Source organism: Canis lupus, chromosome 15 (assembly GCF_011100685.1).
Source record: "Canis lupus familiaris isolate Mischka breed German Shepherd chromosome 15, alternate assembly UU_Cfam_GSD_1.0, whole genome shotgun sequence".
NCBI lineage: Eukaryota > Metazoa > Chordata > Mammalia > Carnivora > Canidae > Canis > Canis lupus.
The window spans coordinates 63,357,057-63,380,633 of record NC_049236.1 but is presented as its reverse complement, the minus strand read 5'-3'; the positions used below and the strand labels follow the sequence as shown (position 1 = coordinate 63,380,633).

The following is a 23,577-nucleotide window of genomic DNA, read 5'->3' as shown; positions in this document are numbered from 1 at the left end:
AGAAAATAAACTATATATTGAAGGGGTTGCAAAAATAAGCTGGCAGAGAAACAGCCCTGGGATTGGTTGATCAAGACAGCTGAATACAAGACTGGGTGAGAAATAATTCACCAACATGGCATCACTTTCTAAGCACATGGACTTTAACAAGGATTGAAAGCCTGTCACAGCTGGCAACAGAATAAAGATCCTCTAATGCTGAGGAAGACATTGTTGCTGGGGGTAGAATGGACATTTATGCTACTTTATAAGAGGTGGTAAAGATTGCTCTTTTCCATGATGGCCTAGCACATGGAATTTACAAAGCTGCCCCAGCTTTAGACAAGTGTCAAGTCCATCTTTGTGTGTTTGTGTCCATCGGTAAGGAGTCTATGTATGCCAAAGTGGTGGTGGCCCTTTGTGTGGCCCTTGAACATCAGTTCAGCACAAACCCAACAAGTTTGATAACAAGAAACTAGAGGAATAGACAGGGTTCCATAAAATTGACATAGAGGGAAAAATACTGCAAGTGGTTAGTTGCGTTTGTGTGATAGTCAAGGATTATGGCAAAGAGTCGCAGGCCAAGGATACCATTGAGAAATACTTCAAGTTCAAGAAGTGAACAAATGAACACCGTGGCTCTTATCCAGTAAGAGGCAGCAGGGGAGGGAGCAGGAGAGAAGGGGGCGGAAGAGGAAAAAGCAACAGCAGCAGCTGCCTTGGAGTCACATAGCTGAAGAGACATTTCCATGTACAGCCAATGTAAATAGTTCACTGGAGTCCCGACAAACTGGCACCAGGATGTATTGGGAGCATTTTAAGTAAGAGGTTGTTAGAGAATAATTATAGGATTTGGGTTTGTGTTTAGTCATTTCATTTTTTGTAATATTTAAGAAAGTGAGACTTGCTTTAATTAAATGTTCTGAGGAAGTACAGGTATTTATATGATTCGTTTTTAACAAATCTATCTAAAAACAAAACAAAACAAAACAAAAATCAAATCTATCTAGAAAAAGACTAGGTCTAGGCCAAAGCTTTATTTGGTAAGAAACCATGGTCACTTATATTAGCCAGGAGAGAAGTACGTTTGGCCATCTGTGTGATTGGACAACACTCGTGCTTTACCTACATTCATGTATAATTACAGAATGACCTTGTTTTTGTCTTGAGCCATCATTGTCGCAGAAGAGTCTTGTTTAATATTGATAACCTGTGAATTTATATATATATATATCCAAACTAGAACAAAAGACCTAGCTAAGCATACTGGGCTACTTCCTAAATGCCAGTGCTGCTTTTCTCTTTCTGAGTAGTACGTGTATTTGAAAGCAAATAATTTAAAATAAGTATGCATACAGAAATACATTTGGACATGCATTGGCTAATTCAATTACTTTTATTTTCAGTGGAAAATTTAAGTTGAATAATGACAATATTATAATACTCTTTTTTTTTTTTTCTTCTGAGTCTGTCAGACCTCCTCCCACTGCATATTAGTCCTAAGTTTGGATCTACTTTTTGTTATTCATAAAATATATGGTACCAGTTAACACAATTATGTATTGTTGCAAAATATAATTATATAATATGTAATAATATAAACAAATAAACTAGTGTATTTTTAAATTTGCTCTTCAAATTTGCCTTCCTTTATTTAAAATCACATAGAAAAAAATTAAATTGTGTTTCTAAAATATGTTTCAATTTTTTACAACTTGTAGTTAAAGGCAACAAATATAAAATAAGTTGGATAAAGTAATGCTAAAATAACTTCAATAAATTAAAAATTACATATAGCTTAAAGTCTTTTTTCAGATGACTATGGGAATAGAGTCGTTGAATAGTTTTCAATCTAATGGTATCAGTAAAACAAAATATATACACACAAAAAAAGACCTCCCAAAGCTAAGGGGGGTAAAAGGCTATAAGTGTAAAATAAAGGATATAAGTAAGTTTAAAAGAGAAAGAAAATCAGTTTCCATGACTCAAAGAAGTTTCTTTGACAGAAATGAAATTTAAGCTAGGATCTGGAGATTTGGATAGGCTGTGAAAGAAGAGAGCATCACTAACTGGCATGTACATGTGCCTGATAACCTACACACTTTAGAGAACTTAATCCTACCACAAGCCAATTAACTGAGGCCCAGACAACTTGGGTAAACAGCCATCTTTCACACAGCTACCTATTTGCAGAGGCCTTATCTAGACCCATATATCGACCCTCAAATCCATACTCTTTCCATTATTACAGTGTTGGGAAATATATCTAGGGACAAGCATCCAAGAATAGCAAAACTGAAGGAAGAGAAGAGAAATAGGATTAAAGCATCCAGGATTTGTCCAAAAACTTTGACTGGATCATATGGTAAGTTTGGGAGGAAGAAGCTAAAAGAAATCAAAAGATAAATGGAAGATAAGGCTATAATGGCTGAACTTCCGTCAGGCATTATTGAGAACAATTGGTGGCCAAAGGAATGAAATTATAAAAACATCAGTTTAAGAAGACTAATCTTAATAAGCAGAAGCAATCGAATAGACAATAAATTAAAGGTAAGGAGAACTGTTAATTATGGCAACAATACAGTAAAATGTGATAGAAGCTTGGAAACATTTTCTAAGAATCTCAAGATCTGAAGTGTCATAAAAATAAAGGAAAAATGCTAATGTTCAATTGACTAGAGTGTTTTTATTCTTAGGTTGGGTAATTACCCTGGAAGCACTTCAAAATGCAATTGGATCACTTCCCTCTGTGATCATAGCAAATATAAAACAGCATAAACAAAATGTCCTTTATACTTCTCCAACTTTTGGACAGACAATAGAAAATGAACTAAGGACACATATGTGGAAAACAAAAATAGCATATACTTACTTATTTTAACATTTTTACAATGCCAACACTACAAATATCACCATATTTAATTCTCACAACAATTCCATGAGTCAGAGTCATATACTATTGTATATAAATTTAAAAGAAACTAAACCTGAGCACAGGCAGGTTAAATAACATAACCAAGGTAATTCACAGTGGATAATAAATGTGGGGCTTGAGCCCAGGTAATGAAGTTTCCAATACTAGACTCTTAACATCATTTTAGTATGTTGTCTCCCTATTGCTTTTAATTTAAATGATGGATAAAAATAAAGCGGTAAGCCTATTTTATTATTTTCAGTCATTATAATTTCTTTCTAGGAAACATAAGTTGTCTGTTATTCAATAAATGGAAATATTATTTTTCCTGTAAATCCCATACATGAAGGTTTTGTTTTGTGGTTGTAAATATAGTCTTCCCATGTGTCATAAAGTGATTCTTGATTTTAAGAATATATTCTTGCATTTATAGAGGTTGCACAGGCCCAAACCTATATAGAAGGAGGGAATAAGGTTAAGTGCAAGTAAATTCAAATTGACATATTTTGAGGGCCTATTATGTGCAAGACATTATGACGCGTGTAATATGCAATTCATCGGCGTTCAAGGAGAGGGCAATACAGTGGTAGATTATAGTCGTAGATTCAATAATGACGTAGATCTTGGTATTGATAATGAGCACTGCTAAGGTATATAAATGCAATCATAATTCATGAGGGAAATGAGTTCAGGGGAAGGAATCAGAAAATGCCCTCAGCGGAAGATATTTTCTAATCCCAACTTCAAGAAAGGAGTAGAATTTTAACAAGTTTAATAAAAATAGTCATCTAGAGAGAAGCAGAAGCATGGGCTGTAACAGTAGGTCAAGACACAGAGAGTAATGCTTTCAGGCGTACTGACTGGGAGTGTAGCAAAGGTGTTACAGGACCCTTTACATCCCGTATGGTACTAGCAAAATAAAGACCTGCAGTGGTTAGACTATTTCCCGTCTCGGTTTGTAGGCCTCAGACTTCTTAGAACTACTAAATTTGAAACCCTATTGAAAGAAATCAAAACATAAGGAGTGGAATATGTAAAGAACACTTAATGAGTGAAGATACAGAAGCCCCACATAGTTGGGAAAATATTTCTTCCTGTCATAAAAACAGAAAGCCCAGAAGTGTAAGGTGTCAGGAATTTGATAAAATATAATTGGGTTCTCTCAGTATTTTCAGCTAGCCACTGAGACATGATAACGCCATAGCCCATACTCGAATCGTACAGAGGCGTGAGGACTCTTACTCTGAGGAATGGGATACAGAATAGAAGCTGAATGCAGATTATTGAATAGCAATGAACTGTCAGCCGAGATGAGGTAACATGAATTCCAAACGTATATGATAAAGATTTCAATACTACCCAGGAAACCTCAGGACCCTGAAACAGATGCTTCCTGCATCTACCAAATGCAAAGTTACCAGTTAAACCAAATCAGTCAATATTCATAGGTATTTTTGTCTTCTTAATAATTTTCTGTCCACATGTTACACTAGTCTCTGAAATAGAAGACTTATAAGACTGACTACAATTGGAACTTGCTATTTATTTTTCACTTTGGCTAACTTTTTGGTTTATGTTTTTTTTTTTTTTTTTACCATCTAGAGTATGGTAGGATATGTAAGTATATGATACAGGACAGGAGGTCAAGACAGAAAGAGATAATACAATCTGCCCCAAAGGCATACTAATTTGGAATATAGCAAAATGTTGTATATAAGATCCTAATAAAAGTTTGAGGCATTTGTACTAACAGGAAATAATCAAAACCTTACATATCCTTATTTTTGTTTTTTGTTTTGTTTTAGGGTTGCTATGTCTTAGCTAATTCACATATTGATCATTATGAAATGTCCTCCTTTATCACTGTGACATTCCTTATGCCAAATTCTACTTTGCCTCATAGTGACATTTTTTGGTCTTTTTTTTTTTGTCTTTATTGTCATAATGTATAAAGTATATTTTTATAGATGTCATACAAATAGATATGTCATAACTTCTAATTGCATGACAATCTTTGCTTTTAATTGGAATGCCAAAAAATGTATAGTTAATGTAATTCTTTGATATAGCGGATTTAATCATCCATCTTGATATTTATTTTTATTTGTCTATCTTTTGTTCCCTTCTTTTTTGCCTTGTTAAATTGAATGCAGTTGTTTTTTAAGTATACTATATTATCTCCACAATTGGCTTGTTAGCTATACCTCTTTTACCTTTTATGTGTTTTCTAGTGCTTAAGGTTAACTAATTTCTACCTTTAAATTGCATTCTGTTATTTAACATATACTATAAAAATATTCAGCAGTATATATTTCCATTCCCCTTTAATATAATTATTCTGTGTATTTGTATATTTTTTTTTATTCTGACTTGATTATCTTGATCACTTTTTAATTTTATATGCCTTATTTTTCTTTAGTAGTTACAACAGGGGTAAATGACAATACTTAAGAAAATATGGAACTCTTAATTAAAAGGCTACAAATCCATTTTCTCCTTGAATTTGGTGATTAGGAGAATTTATATTTTCTTTATTAATATTGTGAAGTGAGAGAAACAGTAATCAAAGTGTGGAGTTTTTAAAAGTGGGAAATTTAACAAGAGTGCATCTCATAATAAGCTGAATCCCAAAAAGCTCCATTTTGGAACATGTGAGTATTACAGAAATGTACTGCTTCTAATGCAGAATTAAACTCCTTCTCCCTACCTGGAGTTAAACATTTTAAAATTTTGGGCATCCAGGGAAATTCAAGCTTTAATATTGATTAAATATTGCCTGAGATTTATCAGGTACCAAGAATGAGTAAATAGTAATAATCTTTGTAGAAACCATTTCTTACTTTAACCTTTGGAATTACAAATAATTCCAAAAAATAATTATACCATATAAAGTGCTAAGTTTAAATCACACAAGTCTGAACAAGAGTAGATGACAAAATTAACCAAGAACCAGGGAAACAAATAAAAAAAAAACATAACATTTATGATAGATACAAATCCAGCTTTGTCAGTAATCACTTTGGACATAGATGGTCTAAATGCAGCAATTATAAAATAGAAATTGTCAGAATGCATCAAAAAACAAGACCCAACAATACGTTGTCTACAAGAAAATCACCTTAAATATTAAGATACAGGGCACCTGGGTGGCTCAGTTAGTTAAGTGTCTGCCTTTGACTCAGGTCATGATCCCAGAGGCCTGAGATCAAGTCTCCATTAGTCTCCCTGCTCAGAGAGGAGTCTCCTTCTCTGTCTCCATCTCCCCCTTTCCTCTGCTCATGCTCCTTCCCTCTGTCTCTCAAATAACTCTATAAAATCTAAAAAAAAAAAAAAAATAAGATACATATAGCTTCAAAGCAAATGGATGGGGGAAAATATACCCGGTGAACACTAAACAAAAGAAAGCACAGTAGCTATATTAATTTCAGACAAAGCAGACTTCAAAGGAAGGAAAGTTACCAGGCATAAAAAAGAGCATTACATAATATATAATATTATAATATAGAATTATATAGCATATAGTAATAAGGGGTTACTTCTCCAAGAAGATGTGGCACTATCAACAGTCCATCAAACTATGTGAAGCAAAAAATATTGGCATTGCAAAGGGAATAAGCTGAAGCCACTATTATCACTGGAAACTTCATAAAGAACATAGTTTAACTCAACATCATCATCAATGAAATGGATATAATCGACACGTACAGACCACTTCATCCGACAATAGCAGAACACACATTCCTCCCAAGCTCACGTAGAACATTCACCAACACAGACCGCATTCTGGGCCACAAGGCGTGCCGCAATAGAATTAAGAGAATAGAAATCATACAATGTCCACTTTCAGACCACAGTAAAATTAAACTAGAAACCAATAATAGAAAGATGACTGATAAATCTCAACACATGGAGATTAAACAACATTTCTATATGTGGGTTAAAGAAATATTTCAAGAGAAATTTAAAAATATTGAACTAAATGAAAATGAGAACACAACTTTCCAAAATTTGTGGGAAACAGAAAGAAAAAAAAAGCAGTTTGTAGTGGCAAGTTTCTAGCATCGAATTAATATACTTGAGAAGAAAAATCTAAAACCAATAATCTAGGTTTCTACTTTAGGGAACTAGGACAAGAAGAGCCTATTAAATCAAAGAAAGCAGAAAAAATAAGAATTAGGGCCCAAACCAGTGAAATTTAAAGCAGGAGAGTAATAGAGGAAAAACCAATGAAACCAAAAGCTGGTTGTTTGATGAGATCAACAAAATCTATGACTCTTGCCAGGATTAGAAAAAGACGATGTAAATTACTAACATAATTAAATAGGGGTATCACTACAGATCCTAGGGACATTAAAAGGATAACAAATACTTTTAACAACTCCATGCCCACATATTTGAATACCTAGATGAAATGCACAATTCCTTGAAAGACACAAATGCCAAAACTGAAACAAGAAGAAATATATTATCTGAATAGAAGTATTTTTCCTTTAGAGAGAGAGTGTGTGTGTGCACGAATGAGTGGTGGGGCAGGGGTTGCGGGGGAGAGAATCTTAGCAGGCTCCATACCCAGTGGGAGGTCAGTCTCCTAACCCCAAGATCATGACCTGAACTGAAATCAAGAGTCAGATGCTTAACCAACTGAGCCAGCCAGGCACTCCTGAGTAGGCCTATATTAATGAAATTGCAATGATAATTGATCATCTAAAACAGAACCACCAGACCCTGATGGACTTACTGGTGAATTGAATTCCACCAAACATTTAAGGAAGGAACTATACCAATTCTTTATATTCATTTTCAGAAAGTAGAAAGAAATATTTTCTAACTCATTCTATGAGCCTAGAATTATCTTCTTTTTATTTAAATATTTTATTTATTTATTCATGAGAGAAGAGAGAGAGAGGCAGACACAGACAGAGGGAGAAGCAGGCTCCATGCAGGGAGCCCGACATAGGACTCGATCCCAGGACCCCAGGGTCATGGCCTGAGCCCAAGGCAGATGCTCAACTGCTGAGCTACCTGGGCATCCCAAGCCTAGAATTATCTTGGTACCCAAATCAGACAAAGATATGACAAGAAAATATTTGAAAAGAAAAAAAAAATCACTTAAAAATTGGAAGAGAATCCAAACTGTGAAAGACTGAGTATCTTGCAAAATGTAAGGTTTATGCCAAGATAGGGATGAAGGAGAAAGTTACATATTCTTAGATATCAGAATGATATAGAAATACCCCTAAAAGTATGTGCTAGGTTCTGGAAGGTCCTTTCAGTGATTCTTTGATTAGAATAAAAGAGTCTGGCAATGAGAGAAGTAGAGACCACATCCGTAGAGATCAAGTATAATACAGAATGGGAATAAGACTAAATTGAAGTAGAAATCATGTTGACACATCATTTTCTTTTTATGTTATAGTTTACTACTCAAAAATGATTCTTATCTCTGTGGAGGATTTTTTTTTTTTTTTAAGGTATGTTTCATTTCATTCCCATAGCTGGTATACAGGAAAAGATATTTTGATTATCTTGAATTTCCTTATCTAGCCATTTTATCATATTGGTTTAAAATAAATATTCTAAATTATGATAAATTGTAAGTATGTAAAAACATTTGCAGTGACCTAGATGGTTTTCAAATTTTATCAACAGCCGCATCCTTCCAGGTGATTAACTAGAATTTCCAATAGCACTGATCAATGGTGGTAATCTTGATTAGGTCTCTTTGCTTTCTCACCCTCACAACGATACTGCTTCTGTACTCGTACCTCCAAGGTGAGAATTGTTCAGGAATGAATTCAAGCAACAGCAATCTACGTGATCTGAGTTCCTATCCCGGAAAACCAGGTCTTATCTTCAGGATTTCCACCTAATGTACTAATGACTTTTCCTCCAACACTGATGACATCCTCAACTTAAATATGTCCTTCCCTTTGATCAATAGGTCCTACAAAATGATGATAGACCATTTACTTGCAATGATTTCAACATCTCGTGATTAGTTTGCAGGAGGACTCTTTGTTAAATTAGTTTTATTCAATTTTTGGACAATTTTACATAAGTGGTTGCTAAATTTAATTAAATGGCTCTCTGGCCTTTTTTTTTATGTAGTATATAATTTGTTTCACTTTAATTGTTAGCGTAATGTTAATATTAAGTCCAACACTTGTCTGGAATGGGTAACCTGTGCTTTCTATCTGGAAACCTGTAATTTTTTTTTGTATTATCCTTGGCAATTAGTAAATTTATTAAGATTAGTCTAGGGTGATAGAGGCATTTGTTAAACAGCCTGGGCTCATTGACCTCCTTTAATCTGTAGATTGAATATATTACTAAGTTTATTTTTTTTATTACTAAGTTTAGATACAGTTTCTTTATTATGCATAATAATTACTTCTCCTTCAGCTTTTAACTTATCTAGAAATCCTAGGAGGTCCTTTTTAAGGTCTGGCTCCTTTTCTAATCTCTCATCTTTTCCTTTATAGATTTTCTTTTTTTTTTTTTCTTCTTTTTTTGAAGGGTGGGGTAGAAGGAGAGATTTTTTTTCTTTTTGCTATTCTTTGTGTTTATTCCAAGTTATGAAATATTATCACTTGATTTTGCTGATTAAAAACTCAGGTAAGCAATGATTAGTCTCACATTCCATTTATCTATTATTTTTTTTTAAATAGTGTCCTTTAAAAACAACTTTTTTTCAGCCTTTTCATCATCAAAGTGTTCGAACAGTTTTGTGTGTTAGGTATATATGTTTTATATGCATATCATTAAGAATTACTATCTTTTTGTTAAAGTTCTATCAGATTTATCTGTAAGAAAACCCCAGGTTGGAGCACCGGGGTGGCTCAGTTGATTAAGCGTCTACCTTCACCTTGGGTCATGATTCCAGGGTCCTGGGATGGAGCCCCACCACTGTGCTCCCTACTCAATGGGGAGGCTTGCTTCTCCCTCTCCCTCTGCAGCTTTCCCTGCTTGTGTTTATTTATTAGAGAGAGTGAGCATAGCAAAAAAAGAAAAGAAAAGGAAAAAGAAAAAAGAGAGAAATAGGAAACCCCCCAGGTCTACTTATTCACTGATCTCTATCCCTCAGATCACACTGATCTCTATCCCTCAGATCACTTCTTGAATAGTAAGTTTTCTTTGACAGATTATAATTATGTCCCCCAATAATCACCTTTGACAAATCAGTTTATTGATATTTTTTGAATAACAGAAAGAGTTTTGTTCTTAAAGAGGTAAACGGCCAAACCCACATCCATCACCCGAAGTATAGCTTGCCTCTGCTGGGAGGACGTGGTAGGCACACACGCTCAACAGGAACCCACAGCTTCCCATCAACATCGCAGTTCCCTCCTTACAGATGTCAGATGGGGAATACAGGTTTCCGGCTCTTGTGTCCACGTAGGAACATACATTTTAACAACTATGCAGAGATAGGGATATCTCTGTGGGAACTGAAGAGTCCAGTAAAGAGATTCCTATATCTCCTTGGATCAAAAAGAAGGAAAAAAAAATCAAGAACAGATGCCATGAAGAGGATGAGAAGAACGGCTTCTTTTTTCAGCATTCTCCCCTGTAGCGGCACAGCTCGGTGCCAAGAGAGACCCCCTAAGCTTATGGTTCTCCCACAGAGGAAAGTAAGGAAGGATGCGTCCCTCATTGTGGAATGATGCCCATGGGTCTCCCTTCTGCTTGGTGTCACCCAGATCACTGAGACTGGCATGGTTGAATGGTCTTGTGGAAACTAGAAGCAGGGGAAACAGGGTGGGGGCCCATGGCAAATAAGCATGAAACTCAAAAATCCTCCATAGAACCCACAGATCCCACCAAGGGCCCTGCCCATGAAGTCAATGAGATGCCTGACTTGCAGGCCCTGCAAAGCTGGCAAAAGGCTCCGGGAGATGGAACATCCAACTACTGTAGACAATCGCATACTGCCGTAGAGTGCACGCAGGCCTCTGCATATGGTGTGGGTGAGCCTTTAAGAGGATTTGTGTTAGACCCTACAGATAGCAGCTACTAAGCTGCAGGATCAGGAGAAAGTACACAACTTATCTTCTTGATCACTATAGGACACTACCTGGTGGGGGGTGGGGGTGGGGATCTCAGCATCCATAGAAAAAGACTGAGTAACTCTAAAAGTCTCTAGCTGGACTGACTAGGAAAAGTCTTTTATTCCTGAAGCTAGTCAGGAAAGACAAGTTAGGGATGTCTTCTTGAAATGTGAAGAGAACAATGTGGACCTTAAGGAACATGAAGAATCGAGACCTTAACACTACAAAGCTCCGGTGAGTAGTGCCATCAAGATAGAGATCTATGACAGCAACAGCAAATCCTTACCTGTGGATAATTAACCTAAATATACATAGTTTGCATTTTCTTAATAGATAGGGATGTTGGGAACCCCGGGTGGCTCAGTGGTTTAGCGCCTGCCTTTGGCCCAGGGCCTGACCCTGGAGCCCCGAGATCAGTCCCACGTTGGGCTCCCTGCATGGAGCCTGCTTCTCCCTCTGCCTGGGTCTCTGCCTCTCTCTCTCTCTCTCTCTCTCTCTCTGTGTGTGTCTGTCATGAATAAATAAATAAAATCTTTAAAAAAATAAACAGGGATGTGAAAATTCTTAACAAAATATTAGCCAACCAAATTCAACAGTACATGAAATGTTTCATAGACTATGATTAAGTGAAATTTATCTCGGAGATGCCAGAGTAATTCAATGCAAAAAATCTATAAATATAAAAGACTACTCATTGGAACCAATGGAAAAAGTCATATGATCATCTTGCTAGCTATAATAATTAAGACAGTATGGAAGTAGCATAAAAAATAGACAAATATAGCCAAAGAATAGAGTAGAGATCTGAGAAATAAATTCACACATATATGATTAAGTATCCTTTGATAAGGTTACCAAAAATACACAATACGGAAAGGATGGTCTCCTCGATACATGGTACTGGGAAAATTGATATCCACAATCAAAAGAATGATACTGGACCCTTAGCTCACAATATAAATCAACAATGTGATTTATAAATCACATAAATCAACTAAAAATGGGTTGAAAACTAAACATAAGACCTAATACCATAAAGCTCCTAGAAGAGAAAATTCTTGACATTCCAATTTTTTTTAATAGAATACCAAGAGCAAAGGCAACAAAAATATCACCAAATGGGATTGAATAAAAACTTCTATACAACAAAAGGAACAATCACCAAATTGTGATGTTTTTGTGTTTTTAAGTCCCCCTATAACCTCTTAAATAGCACATTAGATTTAGAAGAGCCAAAATGATACAGAGAACAAATGTGGAAAGAGAAAGTGCAAGTCTTCATTTTTCATTTAAGCTCCCTACATTTTCTTTCCTTATTTTTTAGAAGACTTTTTAGAATAGTTTCAGGATCACAACAATATTGAGGGGAAGGACACAGAGGTGCCCAGTAATGCCCTCTTCCCTCATTATCAGCACCTCCCACCAGGGTTCATTTGTTACCATCGACGCATCTCCATCGACAAGTCCTAATCATCCAGTTCATAGTTGACATTATGGTTTACTCGGTGTTGCACATTCTCAGGGTTTGGAGAAATGCAAAGTAACATTCCTCATCATTGTGGCATCGCTCAGAGACCACTCCTCAGAACACCCCCTGGGCTTGGCCTATTCATTCCTCCCTCAACTGTAATTTTTCTTTTGTACAATTATCTTACATCATGGTTTCCTCCAGCCCTCCAACCATCTTACACTCTACCCCCCTGTACTATACATCCATTTAGGGTCTTAAATCAGCTTGATTTACGAGAATAGTATCCTTCATATCAAGCTATGCTTATGAATGCCATAATGTCCAGAAAACAGTTTTTACTTATTTTAAAAGCTTCTAATTGTTTTCATGAATCCTGTGGTTTTTTAATGTTCCACCCTCAGTTTACTATATTTTGTTACCTGTCATTCATGATGCTGTTTTCTAATAACTAGATATTTTAGCAGCATTTTTGTGATTAGATTTGAAAACTTTATCTTTGAATCCTTTTATTGTTCATATTTATGACTGATGTTTATCATTTGTTTGAGGCAGATTTTGTCTTCATTCTCTTATAAGAATTTTTAAAATGTATAGCCCAAAAGAAGCACACCTTCCTACTTAAATTTAAAAGATAAATGTGTATTTAACTTCTTGTATTAGCTTTCCACTTAAATACATGTTCTCTTTACCATAAAATTCTAACTTTCCTATTGACTTGTTGACATTTCTTAGCTTCTATTTACTTTTAACTGAGCATAAAACCTTGCAAATAATTCCATTAACTAGATATCTCATATTTACCCCTTATCTCAAGTATGTGATAAAATTATTATACTAAATTATTTTCAGTTTTGTCCAGGTTTAATTTACTTAGGATGCACTTTATTGATAATATTTAATTGGAAATGAAGATAACTAGACAAGAAATTACAACACAAATCACAAATCATGGAATTTGATTTACAAGAGATTATTTTTTATTGTATTTCTTAAACATAAGATATAAAGAAAATAGTAGTTTAGAAAAAGAAGAAAAAAAGTCTATTTTAGCTTACTTTATTAAAGCAGTTTCATTAAGCGACACCTGGATGGCTCAATGGTTGAGCATCTGCCTTTGGCTCAGGGCATGATCCAGGATCCTGGGATCGAGTCCTGTGTCGGACTCCCTGCATGGAGCCTGCTTCTCCTTCTGCCTGTGTCTCTGCCTCTCTCTCTGTATCTCTCATGAATAAATAAATAGAATCTTCTAAATAAAGTTTCATTAAGTTTAAATGCATGAAAAAGATATATAATAATGCATAACATATGCAAATTTTTAAAGGAAGTAATATTATGGCCAGTATTTGCAAAGTTTCTAAATTCTTTTTCCTATCTGTAGTTTTGACAGACTACTGTCAATGTTAAAATGCATTGTTAATAATTTTTTTCTCTACAAATTTTTTGGCATTGCTCTATTTTGCAAAATTACTCTATGAACTAGAGAACAAACTTATTCAAAATACAAACTATTATAAAAAATAAAAACAAAAACCCTAATGATAGTACAGTTTTCTAAATTCCTATATAAAATCCCAAAGCTCATTCTCATTCCCTATCATAAGTTTGCACTTTTCAGTTTTGATTGATATTGAAGTCATAACTGAGAGATTAGTAAGCTAAAAGCACTTAGTAAATAATATTGGCAAGATAAACTGCAACATCTCAGAGATTGAGGATTTCTCTAAATTTTTGTTCAAGGTATCTTCATTTTATTTTATTTTATTATTTTTTTAATTTAAAATCAATTTGCCAACATGTAGTATAACACCAGTGCTCATCCCATCAAGTGCCCTCTTTAGTGCCCATCACCCAGGTACCCCAGCCCCCACCTCCCTTTCTGCAACCCTTTGTTTCTCAGAGTTAGGAGTCTCAATAAAATGCCAGGACACTCACACCCCCATATTCACAGCAGCAATGTCCACAGTAGTTCAAACTCTGGAAGGAGCCACGATGTCCTTCAATAATGAACGGGTAAAGATGTGGTCTATATATACAGTGGGATATTACTCAGCCATCAGAAAATGATAGCTTCTGCACAAAAGAAAATTCAGCTACAACTTGAATATATTAGATTTAGATAAGATGAAATTGTCAATGGAAATAGAAATAAAGTTGACTCTTAAACAACAAGGGGGTTGGGGTGCCAGCTATCCCACAAAGTCCACTTATAATTTTGGACTACCCAAGAACTTCATTGATAGCCTAATGTTGACCAAAAGCCTTACCAGCAACATAAACTGTCAAGTAACACATATTTTGTATTGTAAAAATATGGAATACAACATATATAAAACTAAAGAAAATGTCATAGAATTATAGGGAAAATATGTTTATGGTGCTAAAGTGTATTCATCAAACAAAAAATCTGTGTTTAAGTAGACCTGTGCAGTTCAAGCCTGTGTTGTTTAAGGGTTAACTTTCAGAAAACTATCAGTACACTATTTAGGTGGATAGGAGACATGGAAAATTCCTTGAATTTTTCTCTACCCCTTCTTCCCTTTCTCTTATTCCTGGCTATTCCTTATGTATTCTGCATCCCTTGTTTTCTTAACTATTTTGAAGGTTATCCCTATAAATTTATTCAGATACTTATATACTATTTAGTACTTTCAAGGAAAGCCAAAAGTTGACTTTCTATGTATTTGTCAAAGGAATCAGATAGGTTAGAGAGTATGTTGCCTACCCAAAAGACTGTTTTTTGGAGTTTTTGCCGAGTTTTACATGAAGAAAATACATATTATACTGTATGTATCATTCTCAAAATATCAAGAAGTTCAAGGGTAGTGTTGGTGTTTCTTAGGTCTTAATACCATAATTCTTTTTTCTCCTATCTACTCTTTTTATTGATTAGATACAGGCTTATTAAACACTCCAGCTATAATTCTGGATCTATTTTTTGTTTGTATCTTGAAGTCCTCATGGCATATGAACATGCATTTGTATTGTTATGTGTTCTCAATTGACCCTTTATCAAATGTAATATTCAGAGACAAAGGGAGACATTACATAAAGATAAAACTACCAATTTATCAGAAAGACAAAGCCACCCTTATTTTCTATGTATCAGAGTTGAAAAATATGTAGAGCAAAAATCTGTAGAACTCCAAAGAAAAAACAAGACTATTGGGACATCTCAGCACCCCTCTCTCAACAATTAATAGAATTGTACAGTGTTATACAACTCAATACCATCAACTGACAGATTATAATTGACACTCATAAAATATTCTCCAAAAAAAAAAGCAGAATACACATTCACTTCAAGCTCCCACATATATGAAAACAGACCAAGTGCTGAGTTATAAAACAAAGCTCAATAAATTTACAGGAATTGAAACCAGAGAGAGTGTTCTTTGGACAGAATGAAATCTAACTGGAAAACAAAATAAGAGGTAATAGAAAAGTCTCCAAACGTTTGGCAAGCTAAACACACTTCTAAAAATAATTCCTGTGTCAAAAAGGGAATTGCTAGTGAAATGAAAACAAAAAAGAACTGAATGAAAATGAAAATATCAAATTTGTGGTCAACAGTTAAAACAAAGTTGTGAAGAAAATTTATAAAATTATATACAAACATCAGAAAGGAAGCTTCACATCAATAACTTATGTTTTCACCTCAAGAATAAAGCTGAAAATAACCAAAAATAAATAAAAGAAAGGATAAGGTATTAGCAGAAATCAATGATGAAAGTAAAAAATAAAGACATATCAATGAAACAAAGAGCTCTTTATTTTTAAAAAGCAATATAATTATTAATTCTCTATCATGATTAACAGAGAAAGACAAAATTTTAACATTAGGAATTAAATAAAGACTACTGCAAACTCTGAAAATGTCAAAAGGATAACAAGGGAATACTGGAATGATACTACACACATAAATTTGACACGTTATTGCAAAAACTCCCAGGAAAGAACCATTAGGCACAGATGGCTTTACTGGAGAATTCTTCCCAATATTTAAATTACTACCAGTAATTCAGCAGAATCTCTTTGAGAAAACATGTAAGAAAGGAACATTTCACAATTTATTTCATGAAGATGGTAGGACTCTGATATTAAAACTAGACACAGTTAGTAAACACACACACGCGCACACACACACACACACACACACACACACCAGAAGCCACGATTCATTATTAATGTGGATATAGAAATTCTTAAGTATTAGCAAGTAGATTTTGAAAAAAATATATGTATAAAAGAATAAGTTGAGTTTATTCCAGTGATGGAAGGCTAGTCTGTGTGTGTGTGTGTGTGTGTGTGTGTGTGTGTAACAGTGTTATGTATATCTCTTTATATATAACACTAATCAAGCCAAAAATCTAAACAAATGGAAAGAGGAACCATGTCCATGGAGTGAATGGCTCAACTGATAAATATGTATATAGATTTGAGATAAAATGACAAGTTTGATGAATTTCTTTCAAAACCCTGGTGATACTTTTGCATGGACACGATTATTCTGAATTGTATATCATAAAGAAAAAAGAGCTAAAAAAATATTGAGAACGAGGACTAAAGTAGAAGGAATCATTATGAATTCCTCTCGATTTCAGTAACTATCATGAACTTATAATAAGATTATGTGGTTTGAATGAATGGTATATAGATCAATAAACAGAAAAGGGAATTTTAAAAATCTATATAAATGTGTTCAAGTAATTTCTGACCATTTCAAAGCTAATTGGATGGAGAAAATATACCCTGCTAAAGAATATCAACCCCGGGAGATCCCTTGGTGGCTCAGCGGTTTGGCGCTTGCCTTTGGCCCAGGGCGTGGTCCTGGAGTCCCAGGATCGAGTCCCACATCAGGCTCCCTGCATGGAGCCTGCTTCTCCCTCTGCCTGTGTCTCTGCTTCTCTCTCTCTCTCTGTCTCTCATGAATAAATAAATAAATCTTTAAAAAAAAAAAAAAAGAATATCAACCCCAACTTAATACTTTTATAAACAAGGAAATAAAAAATAGATCATAAAATTAATGATAAAATATTAAAATATAAAATTCTCAGGGAAAAGATTGATAAAATTTGAGTTTTTAGGGCTATACAAATTCTTAGACAATACCAAAAGTGTAATCACTAAAAGAAATAAATTTGACTTCATAAAAATTGAAACCATTTGCCCTGTGACCTTTTTTAAGAAAATATTTATTTGTTTATTTATTTATTTATTTATTTTAGTTGGGGGAGGAGGAGGGAGAGAGAGAGAGAGAATCTCAAGCACACTCCCCAGAGTGCGGAGCCGTACAGGTGGCTCACACTCATGACCTTGAGACCATGACCTGAGCCAAAAATCAAGAGTCCAGTGCTCCACTGACTAAGCCACCCAGGTGCCCCTGCCATGAGCTTCTTAAGATGGTAGAAATATAAACCATATGGTGGGGGAAAATATTGCAAACCATCTGTGTGATAAAGGACTAATATTCAGAATATATAAGGAACTCTCAAAACTCAACAGTAAAAAAGCAAACAAAACAAGAAAAGAGGGGGATAATCCAAAACTAAAGCCAAAGGACATAAAGAGACATTTCTTTCAAAAAATAGGTAGACAGAAGATAAGAACATTAAAAATGTTCAGCATAATTAGTCGGTGACAACACTAAATACTAGCAAAGGTGGAGAGATACTAGATTGTCTATATGTTCCTGCTGGTAATATAAAATGATACAGCCATTTTGGAAAATAATTTGGCATTTTCTTTAAAAACTAAATTATCATATGACCCATAAATTTAACTGAGCATTTATTACAGAGAAACTAAGACATATTCATTAACAAAGAATCTAAAATTGTGATCTTATAATCTAAGCAAAAATCTGCACATTGGTTGTTTTACCCAAAAGTGTTAATAAACCAGGTGTCTGCCAAGAGGTAACTAAGGTACATTCTTATCATAAAACACTACTCAGCCAGAAAGAAAACAAAAACAAAAACAAAAACAAAGCAATATGCAACTGTTACATACAATAATCTGAAGAAATATCCAAAAACATATGCTATTTGAAGAAAAGTATTTACAAAGGTTATATAATACATTATTATGTTTATATAATATTCTTGAAATTTAAGAAAATGAACAGATTAGTGTTTTATAGGGTTCAAAAAAAGGCATGGGAGCAAGACAGAAGAGGATGTGCTGAAAAACGTGTAACTTGAAGATTCCTGTGGAAATGTAAATATTCTGTGTCTTAACTGTGTTAATGTTAAGACGCTGATTACAATACCACATTATAGTTCTAAAAGTTATTATCATTGAAGAAATGAAGAGTACATGGGATCCCTCAGTATTATTTTTTAAGTGGTGTGTGAATCTGTAAATCTGTTAATTATCTCAAAGTAAAAAACTTAAAGATTATTCACCTTGCTAAACTAGAAAAAAAAAAGAGTAAATTAAATCCCAAATAAGCAGAAAAAATAAGAGAACAAAAAACAAAATGAAATTAAAAGCAGGATAATGCTAAAATAAATATACAAACTGGCTTCTTGAAAAGATCAATAAAATTGATGAGCCTCCAGCAGGGTTACTAAGAAAAGAAGATAGATAATACAAATTAATAATGTCATAAGTGAAAGAGAGGCATTAGAAGGACAATAAAAAAATACTGTGAACAACTATGACCACAGACTTGATAAACGACCTAAAACAAACCAATTCCGTGAAAAAACACAAGCCATTAAAACTCACACAAGATGAAATGTACAACAGGAATAGGTCTGTATCTACATCTGAAGAAATTGAATCAATCATCACTAACTTTCCAAAACAGGAAGCACTGGGCAGAGATAGGGAACTAAAATAGAGGTGAACATCCCCAGCTTGATAAAGAACGTCTACAAAAAAACCTATAGCTAACATGATACTTAAGGTATGAAATGGGAAACTTTCCTACTAAGATCAGATACAACGGAAAGGGGTGCACTCAGCATTCCTTTTTAACATTTTATTAGCTGGTGCAATAAGAGAAGAAAATAAAATAATAGGTATACAGATTGTGAAGGAAGAAATACAAATAGTCTCTGTTTATAGGTGGCGTGATTGTCTATGTAGAACGTCCACATTATTAAACACACACACACGGAACATTCTCTAGAATAGAGCACATATTAGGTCACAAGACAAATCTCAACAAATTCAAAAAGTTCAAATTCATACCATGTACCTTTTCTGACCACAACACCATGAAACTAGAACTCAACCACAGAAAAATGTGGAAAGAGTATAAATATATGCAGGTTAAATAAGATGCTACTAAACAATAAATGGGTCAACCAATAAATCAAAAAAGACATCAAAATTTATATGTTGATAATGAAAAAGAGAAAAGACTCAAGTGAGAGGAGAATTAACAACCAACTCCACAGAAATACAATCGGTACAGAATATTATGAAAGCCTATATACCAAGAAATTGGACAGCCTAAAGGAAATGGATAAATTCCGAGGAATATAAGCGGCCAAAACTGGAGCAAGGAGAACTAGAAAACTTGCTCAATAACCAGCAATAAAACTGAATCAGTAGTCCAAATACCCCCAATAAACAAAAGTCCAGGACCAGAAAGCCTCATTGGGGAATTCCACCAAATATTTAAAGAAAAGTTAATACTTATTTTTCTCAAACTATTCCAAAAATAGAAAAGGAAGGAAAACCTAAATTCAGTCTATGAGGCTGACATTACCCTATAACAAAACCAGATAAAGACCTCGCTTAAAAACAAACAAACAAACAAACAAACAAACAAAAAAAAAAAACCTACACACCAATAGCTCTTATGAACATAGATGCAAAAATCCTCAATAAAATGCTAGCAAATTGAATCCAATAGTGCATTTAAAAAAATCCACTGTGATCTAACGGGATTATTCCTGGTTGCAAGAGCGGTTCAATATCTGCAAATCACTGTGGTATATGACATCAATAAGGATAAAGCCATAGGATCTTTCAGTAGATGCAGAAAAAGTATTTGAAAAAGTACCACATCAATTCATGATAAAAGCCCTCCCCACCAAGTAGATTTAGAGGGAAATACCACATTTATAAAGGCAAATATAATAAAACCCACAGCCAACATCATACTCAATGGGTAAAAAACAAAGAGCTTTTCCCCATAATGTCAGGAACAAGACAAGGATGTTCACTCTCACCACTTTTATCAACATAGTACTAGAAGTCCCAGACACAGCATTCAGACAACAAAAAGCATTTAAATTGTTAAGGAAGAAGTAAAACTCTCACTATTTGCAGATAACATGTTATTATATACAGAAATACCAAAAGAGTCCATCAAAAAATATTAAAGAACTAATACATAAATTCAGTAAATTCTCAAGATACAAAAATCAATAGACAGACATTTGTTGCATTTCTATATATTAAGAATGAAGTGACATAAAGAGAAACAAAGAATACTATTTATAATTGCACCAAAATAATAAAATACCTAGGAATAAATTTGAAAGATGAAATACCTGTACTCTGAAAACCATGTAACACTGATGAAAAAAAATTGAAGAAAACACAAAGAAATGGAAAGATATTTCTTGCTCACAGATGGAAGGAAGAATATTGTTAAAGTGTCTATATTGTTAAATTTTTATTCCATCTGCAGATTTAGTGCAATCTCTATGAAATATCACCAATATTTTTTTTTTACAGAACTAGAACAAGCAGTCCTGAAACTTGTATGGAAACACAAAAGACCTCAAAGAGCCAGAGCAATCTTTAAAAACAAAAACAAAAACAAAAACGAAGCTGGAATAATCACAATTCTAGACTTCGAGTTATATTACAAAGTGATAGTCATGAAGACAGAAAAGAAAAACAAACAAACAAAAAAGACAGAAAAGAAAACCCAGAAATAAACCCACAGTATGTGGTCAATTGATCTTTGACAAAGCAAGAAAGAATATTCATGGGATAAAGACTATCCTTTCAATAAATGGTGCTGGGGAAACTGGACAGCTACAGGCAGGAGAATGAAACCAGACCATTTTCTCACACAACACACAAAATAAACTCAAAATGGATAAAGACCTAAATGTGAGACATGAAACCATAAAAATCTTAAGGGAGAGTATAGGCAATATATATATGTATTTTTTTTTTGACATTGGCTGTAGACATTTTTCTAGATAGGTCACCTGAGGCAAGGGAAATAAGGAAAAATAAACTATAGGGAATACATTAAAAAAAAAACATAAAAAGCTTCTGTGCAGGAAAAGAAACAATCAACAAAACCAAAAGGCAACCTACAGAATGGGAGAAGATAGTTGTAAATGTACACCTGATACATCTGGGCTCTGCAACACCCCGGGGGACCCGGAGGGTGGGAGGCAGGGGAAAGGGCCCGTCAGAAGCAGCCTGAGATCCTGTGGTTTTACTAATGTGTGAAATTTCAGAAACAAATGAACAAAGAAGAAAGAGACAAACAGAAAACAGACTCTTAAATCCCGAGAACGAGCCGGGGGGGCACCAAAGGGCAGGCGGGCAGGGTGAGGGGCAGAGAAAGGGGCCCCAGGGGACAGTCACCCTGCGGTGCCCTGGGTAATGCGGGGAGTTGTTGAATCCTGTTGTACTTCAGATGCTGATATAAGTCTGGGCATTAATCAGACTTCAATAGTTTTTCAAAAGTGTTTTTATTTGCTGAGGGAAATGTCAGTTTTTTTGTAATTTGAATCACTGTTATTTATTTCCTAGAATGTACCTTTTTCCCCCCCTTTTTTTGACTTCCTGTACACAGGAAGATGACCAGATTTTGGAGACAAATATGAGTAATATTTCTGATTATTTGATAGAGAGGGGAAGACATCAGCAGAGAAGTAGACGGTGAGGTTAAAAATTGATGAGTGGGGGGAAATAATCCAGAAGGTGACAGGATGAGACCCACAAGACAAATAATTCACCTTCAAGTAAAGTACGGAAGACTCATCTTCTTAGAAAACGAATAACTGAAATATAATTATAAATATAATTTTACAATTATAAAGGTGAAGAAAATGGAGAAAACCTATATGACAAACTTTTTTTTTTTTTTTTTTGTTAAATTGACATATTAACTTGTTTCCTGAGAACCACAATGAGCAAAAAGTAACCCACAGGTCCAGGTTGTTCAATTGCCACGAAGGAGATTACACCGGGAGGGAAGGATACCAAGTGGAAAGTAGGAATGATAGAAACTTAGGCTTTGGGGTTCATTGGGAAAAAGACACAGATTTTTTTTCCCTTTGTAGCTTATTTGTGCCGTTAGGTAAAATGGAAACCAGAGGCCCCTTGGCCTAAGTCATCAGTCCTTCATAAGAATTCTGACTAAAACAACCCCAAAAAACCTCTTACTGTCAAGAATAAACTGAATGCATCTTTAGGATCATCCTTTTCTTCTGTTTTCTCATTTAAAGTGTCCTCGGGTTATGCACAGTTAATGCGATACACAGGATGGGGAGATTCGGATCAATTAGGAAATGAAATTCTGTGCCCACTCCAGAGTCATGGGCCTGGAGGCGATAGCCTGGAAAGAACGGGAAAAACCCAGAAGGTGATGGAGGGGATTTCTGGTTGACAGTTTTAATTTTTTTTATTTTTTCTATTCTGTGCTGTGATTCCTTCCAGGAAAACTTCATTATATGATAAAACTCAGTGTTGGTCTTGTATCAGCTGTGGAGAGGGAATAATGAGAGATCCACCAGCGTGTGAGGCAGGGAAGGGGCTCAGTGAGCTTTCAGGGGGGTGCAGTGCAGCTGCTCCTAGTAGTTAAAATAAGTAACGGGCCGCACAGATTACGGAACAATCTACACTCCACAAGCCTCCACGTGTGTCTTGGTGGGAACAGTTTTCTATAATTAATTAGCGGTCGCCAATCCTGTAACCAACGAGGCAATGGCACCTGCAAAGAAAGCCAATCTCAGATGGCCGTAGGTTTCAGGGTGTGCTGGAAGTGAACAGCTGCCGACTGCACTGCCAGTGAACCTCCCCAGCAGCTCATAATCAGTGCTGATAAGTCCATCCATGACGTCTGTAGAGGTTAATCTCCAGGGGGGGGTGACTCACTCCCTAGGGCTTTAGGGAGACTCACATTCTATTGCCGAAATAGGTTATAATTTTTATAACTACCTAGGTATTTAAATTAG

The 23,577-nt window shown here is 34.8% G+C and overlaps 1 pseudogene; it reads left to right on the top strand.

Annotated features, from left to right (window-relative positions):
- The first annotated feature begins 203 nt into the window (after positions 1-203).
- On the top strand, positions 204-601 carry LOC111098928 (annotated as a pseudogene).
- The last annotated feature ends 22,976 nt before the right edge of the window (positions 602-23,577 follow it).